Source organism: Papaver somniferum, unplaced genomic scaffold (assembly GCF_003573695.1).
Source record: "Papaver somniferum cultivar HN1 unplaced genomic scaffold, ASM357369v1 unplaced-scaffold_10, whole genome shotgun sequence".
Taxonomy (NCBI): domain Eukaryota; kingdom Viridiplantae; phylum Streptophyta; class Magnoliopsida; order Ranunculales; family Papaveraceae; genus Papaver; species Papaver somniferum.
In genome coordinates, this window is record NW_020618825.1 from 8,603,961 (window position 1) to 8,610,578 (window position 6,618).

At 36.2% G+C, this 6,618-nt stretch overlaps 1 long non-coding RNA gene and 1 other non-coding gene across 8 annotated transcripts; one reads left to right on the forward strand and one right to left on the reverse strand.

Annotated features, from left to right (window-relative positions):
* The first annotated feature begins 610 nt into the window (after positions 1–610).
* Positions 611–5,065, forward strand: LOC113326990. 7 transcript variants are annotated; one of them, XR_003348663.1, is made up of 8 exons: positions 611–886; positions 1,002–1,105; positions 1,191–1,403; positions 2,146–2,398; positions 2,865–2,915; positions 3,065–3,937; positions 4,089–4,398; positions 4,578–5,065. It is a non-coding gene; the product is annotated as an uncharacterized LOC113326990 (long non-coding RNA). The 7 variants fall into 7 exon arrangements; XR_003348662.1 differs by having other exon boundaries at positions 611–1,403; positions 3,065–3,191; positions 3,418–3,937; XR_003348659.1 differs by having other exon boundaries at positions 611–1,105.
* Positions 2,579–2,655, reverse strand: TRNAE-UUC. The gene has a single exon. It is a non-coding gene; the product is annotated as a tRNA-Glu (tRNA).
* Positions 5,066–6,618: the final 1,553 nt, after the last annotated feature.

Here is a 6,618-nt window from a genome sequence, read left to right on the forward strand (position 1 = left end):
AGCAGTAATTGTTGTAGTCTTTGATTTGAAGCCACAACTACTAATTTCTATACTCCTTATCATGTTCATTTCTTGTTTCTGAGGTCCCATTTGGTTGATGGAAATTGGTATGCTTCTAATGCATAATTTCAGATTAAAATTGAGAGAAACACAAGTTCTGAACAGATTAAAATTGAGACGGTCTGTCTCCCATTTCAGATTTCCATAATCTAATTCGAAATCTCTCGTTGCTAATCAAAATTTGTAGCTCGATCCATGTTCAATACACCCGAAGTTTTCAGCTTTTAATTCTCACCCAAAAAATCAAAACCCTAACTAATCAGTAAGGAGGTGGTCATGTTCAATTTACCCTGAAATTTTATACTTTCTGTTTTTTACATTCTAGATGCCAAAAATCTATTATCTGGATGCCATGCACATCCAAGCAAGCTTTAGATTTGATAGTAATAGTAATATGATAATATTACAAGGGCAATGTCGGTAGTTTCTCTTTTAAGTTATTGTAGTAGTAGTAATTTTACGATATCATGAGGGCAATGTTAGTAATATCTCTGATCAATTACTTGCTCTTAAGATCTGAATTCAGCGTTGGCTGCCGCCACAGAGGAGAGGAGAAACACAAGTTGAGTTTTAGATATCCATAATCAGGTGGATTTCGGTTCTAGAACATCGAAATCTCTCATTGCGAATCAAATTTGCAACTCGATCCATGTTTAATTTGCTCATTTGTCAGTTTTTTTCTTCCCCAAAATCAGAACCCTATGTAATCAGTAAGGAGGTAGTCATGGATTCAAGACGGAGTATTAGATTTGTTGTATGGGATTCTGGTGGAGGGAGGAAGAATATCCCAGCATTATGATATTTCCTCTCAAAACTAACTAATATGGTTAACAAACGGACCATCACCATTTCCTTAGAAACTTCTGATCATTTCCTTTCTTTAATTCTGAAATCTCAAGTAACTTCTGATAATTTCTTTTCTTTGGTTCTATCATCTGTAGGAAAAAATGACAAACAATAACAAACTACTCTGCTCTGTATCATTTTCGTATGCTTTTTGAGTCTCATTAATGCTGAAGATCCTAACTACGGCGTTACTGAAAAGGTAATCATTTCCTATCAGTTTACCTTTCTTTGAAAAGTACAGTAATCATCTTTTGCATCTGAAACTCGTTTGTTTGCTTTTGTAGCTTAATAAGATTACCCATGCACCATCACCAGTACTCAACTTTCCACCACCTCTTTACCATACTAACATTATGATATTTCCTCTCAAAATTAAGTAATATGGTTAACAAACAGATCATCACCATTTCCTTGAGAATCAAACAACATAAAATGTCGATGATTACTACATGGCAGGCTTAAATCTACTATGATAGCAGCTCTATATTCTGGAACAGGTTAGCTCGCTCTATATTTTCCTTGTCCTCAACTTACTAAATCTTGAGTAGATTTCCTGTTTGGTTGTTTAATTTCATAATAACTCTTCTTTTAATTTCATTGGGGGGGTTAGGCTGTGTTAATTTTTAAGCTATTGGTTTTAAAATTGAAGGAATCAGAGATGGGTTTGGTTTTTCTGGTTGTAAATATCTCATAGATCAGAAAGTTACTGTAATCTACTTCATGTATTGCAGTGAATAATGATGATTATGTCAATGATGTGAAGTTACCTGGGAGAATCTATGGAAACTTGAAATTTGGTCACCTTGGAAATGACACAGAAAACTAATAAGTGTTGAGATTCCCACACGCATATCTGACTTTAGAATTTGGTAGGATGTAAGAAATGGTCCTTCTAAGATCTTGGATAATTTTGTTTTCTTGTTTCGTATTAGCAACTCTTCATCAGCAATATTAGAAACAGTAATTGTTCTAGTCTTGGATTTGAAGCCGCGACTACTAATTTGGCACAATTATGTTCATCGACTTAGGTTCCTCACCATCCCTCCCAAAGAAAGTACCCGTTTTAGTGTGGTAAAGCCTTTGTTTCCTGACATTTATGCATATAATTCTTGTTTTTTGATAGCTTATGTAGTCCAACAGAGTGAGGCTCATTACGAAAAGCTCGTTTAAGTAAGTTCTGCATAATTGACCTCGTCTTACCTATTCTGTATCATGTTTCAATGCATTTTTTGTTCACAGGTCCCATTTGGCTGGCAGAAATAGGTATGCTGCTGATGCATATGCAATAGTTTGCACAGAGAAGTGGATCAAGTAAAACCCGAAGATCCTGTGCTGAATAAATACTGGGAATGTCTTGGTAAAGAGTCTTGAGACAGAAGTTTTGGTTGAGAATCCTGCCATTGGTGATGGGACCATCAAATCTCCGAGCTTGCAATGTTGCAGCGGGCAAGAACCATCACTGTTATGTTCTGCCTCGTTGTGATCATTCAAGGTAACAATGTTTCACCTCTTCACTGATTCTTAACTAGTTATGCTCCGCCATGATACACATGATTTAGGCTTTAGGGAAATGTTAGAAAGTTAGCACTATCTCTGTTTCTATGATTTCTCCATTTTATCAAAATATCAAAACCTATATATCCTAGTTGTTCTCAAAATCCTTTTCATTTTTTTCCATTGCCGGGATTTGAACCCGGTGGGTCGCCTGGGTGAAAGCCAGGTATCCTAACCGGGCTGGACTACAATGGAATGTTGTTATAGCCCTTAATCGCGAAGACACAACGCCCCAAGTTAGAACACGCATTTTTAACGAACTTTGTTATTTACAAAATTTAACACTTCCATCCAAAAAAGAAGTGTGAGATATCTTGGATTATTAGTAAGTCAAGACCCAAACTTTATTAGTTTCCTAACTATGATTGTGGAACATCGCGTACATTGGACTTCATAATGGCCAGACTGACAAAGCATTGGAAATTCTTTGAAGGGCGACAAAGATTGATTCACAGGTATGTGTATCTAAATTTATGTATTAATTGGTTCTGTAACTAATCTATCCTTTTAAAATGCAGAGGAAAAAAAGAAATAGGAATCTGATCAAATGGTTCTGTAGTCTAGCATTACTCATATTTGTACTTACCATTTAATTCAACTGCAGGAGTTTCTGGAGCTCGGTGAATTGTTAATTGCAACTGATCCAGGCAAAGATGCCCCCATTTTACAAATGTCTGATCTACTACATTCTGTCAATGACTACCTTCCAATGAGTTATCAAATCTCTAAAGGTTAAAAATTTGAACCATTGTTGATTGTTCCCCAGTTGTAGATCAAAAATTTAACCTTATTGATGATTTCCTCCACTTATATAGGTTTTTTATTTTCCACTTATATAGGTTTTTTATTTACCATAGTGTAGAAACCCGTCTGGCCATCCACGCATCTCAACAAAATTTTGAGTTACCATAGGGTTTAGAGTAATGGTACTGTGGTAGTAATTTTATGATATTACAGGGGCAATGACAGTAATTTCCATGATAAGTTATTTGCACTTAAGATCTGAAATCCAGTGTAGGCCGCCGCCATTTCACTTTCAGAACCTGTAACCCAAGAATATGCAACTAGAATATGAAACAGACAAGAAAGCGAGTCCGTCCGTCTTCAATTTCAGATTTCCTGTTAATTTCGGTTCTAAAACATCGAGATCTATCATTACTAATCAAATTCGCAGCTGAATCCATGTTCAGTTTTCCCTGTGTTTTCAATTTTTACCTCTCATTCATTTTCTTCCCCAAATCAAAACCCCAACTAATCAGTAAGAAGGTAGTGATGGATTCAAGAATGAGTATCGGATTTGTTATATGGGATTCCGGTGGACTGAAAAATCACACAAGGATAACCGCAGAAACATGATATTTCCTCTCAAAATGATGTTCAGAGCGCAGCTGGATCTCAAAACATAAATTGATTGCTTCATGGCAGTTGACAGCAGGCAAATAACTTAATTGTCATGATGTAACTTATTCTGGAAAAGGTTAGCTCTAATTTTCCTTAGCTTATTCTAAGTCGTCTAAATTTTGTAAGGGCTTTTGTATTAATTCCGAAGCTATTGGTTTTAGTTTTCTAATTTCTTGAAACAGGAGTTCATAATCCCAATAGGCCGAGTGATAATGTTTTTGACGCAGGAGCAATCGTGTTTACAATAACAGAATTAAGAACGGCAACTTAAGATTTCAACGACCCAAATATCATCGGGAAGCTCAAAGATGGAACCATGGGTTCTTATGACCAGATGATTCCCGACTGGAAACCGTTGCAAACAGTGAATTGATGTCTAGAGGTGGAAACAAGATTGAAGTCATCACAGGAGCTAGACCTAATTGATGTCCAAGCGGGTTGTCTTTTATAGTTGAGATTCTGAAGAAAAATCTAAAGACTTAACAAATGATACATGAAGAAAATAACTAGGATAATCTACAGTCACAGCTCCATAAGGTTCGTAAGGTTTGCTAATTCATACTCATCCAATTCAGTTTCTCAATGTTAATTTTAGTTTTATCCATGGTAATTTGTAATGTAAGTAATTTTATTAATTCTTCCCGTTTATTTTGTGCTGTATTTTCCTTGGCCTTCACCTTACTCAAGATGTTTTGTCTTGATATTTCCTTGTGCAGGTTTCAAAAGAAAAACACCTGATAAACATAAACTTATTCAAGAGGAACAATATGAAGATCCTTGGAGACCCGTGATTCGAACATTATGCTCCTAAATCGTGCTCTTGCGTCACAGGTTTGCTCTACTTGTGCTTCATATGCTCAATGTTTCTATGGCTTCTTCAATCTATTGAATTATAATCCAATGATCTAGGTTCTATTTTTATTAAACACAGTATATTGGATGACTACAATGTTCTGTATTGTGTGGATCTGTTCCTTGTTGGGATTTTTTTTACCCTGAGCATTAGGTGGGAACATGATATGTTGTCGTACCTACGTTTAAGTAGGGAAGAGAGGTTATATGCAGCTAAATAGGCTTGCTGTTCACTGTCTATCAGTTGCTAAAGAATTTGAACTTCATAAGGACATTATATCTTGACAATTTGTTGCTTTATTGTATTGCACTAGCAAGGGAACATATCCGGTGATATCTAAGTCTTTTAATTCATAGGTGCACTGCTTTATATTGCATTCATATTTCAGGATCCTTATAATCCAACTGACATGCCGCATTTCTTTTGCTAGTAATTCTTAAAGCGAATCCTCGTAGAACTCTACAGTTATAAAAGGAAGAAAATAACTAAGGCTGGCTTAATTGATTTTTTTGTTTTATATTTTCTCCATGTATGATGCACATCAGTCGGGGTATAGGGAGATTGAATTTTAGTATTAGGCTATTAGCGTTTTTTCCATTTAAACATGGTAAGTAACTATAGAAGCCATCCCACATACATTTAATAAGAAAAAAATACCTCTCAAACCTTGACTAACACTATGGAGGATCAAGCCGAAATGTAACATTAAGCAACAACTGAATACAATCTCGTAAAGAAGAAGAATATGCAACTGGAGTACAAAGCCAAGTTGTGTAAATTAAATCTGTGAAATCAACCAACTAGAGCCTGGTTGTCAGCGTTCCGAATGTTTGAGTAGTTCACAGCTTCAATTAATATATCAAACTCTTATGGTGGGGAAGCTATATGTGGCCGTCTCGTTAGGTAGAGCCTCATGCCATAACGGCATAGAGGGGCAAGTACCAACTTTGTTGAACCAAGGTATGAGACATATAGAGTGAAATGCATGTCGGCAGCATATCTCACTGTGCTTTTTTAACTCATCCAAACAAATTGCGCAAGTTTGTCCATGAAACCCAAGGAAATCTTTGAATGCTAAACTCCCATGTATAGCACTGAGAAGAAAGCTTTTCTTTGGGAGACGGGTGGCACCATAAGGACTACGATGCAGTTAAATGGTCTACGATGTGCTCTGGTTGGAAAAGAAGGCGCCTTCATAAATCCGTAGACGGTAATTCTACGAGTTCATGAGGACAATCCTAGTCATTTCACTTGGCAGTGCCAGTGTAATTCTACGAGTTCACGAGGACAAGGGTGGAAGGGATTCTGGGAAAACTCTGGAGTCATAAGTACCACGTATCGCTCCACTGGATCGAAGTCTGATTCGCATCAAGTATGAAATTTAATTCCAACCAGTTTGTATCAAAACAGAACAAGTCCATAGGGTTGGAAATGCGTGAAATGATTACCTGGCTAAATTGGGGACTATGAATTTTCTCACCCATCCCATAGAAAATGATAAGAGGTGTCTAAGTTCGATGAAACTACCATTTTATCTTCTATGTAATTTTTATACTACTAATTTATCCTCATTAAATCCTAATAAAAAAATAAACAAAGACTAAATCAAATCAAAATCATTTCCATTTTCATTTCCATCATGGCAGTTACGGGGATTAGACATGGATATGGATACAACATGGCAGTTATGGGGATTAGACATGTATATGCATACAACATTTAGCCATGTGAATGGATATAACTAATACATCATGTATGCACAATATACGTTCGAATTCAACGTTTCCGGAAAGCAAAGCAATGACAAAATTCAAGAGATAAAAAGATGCATTTGATCATCCACTTTCAAAAGTTCAACCGGTCGTGCTTTCGCATGGTGTTAAGATACTAGACAAAATATATTG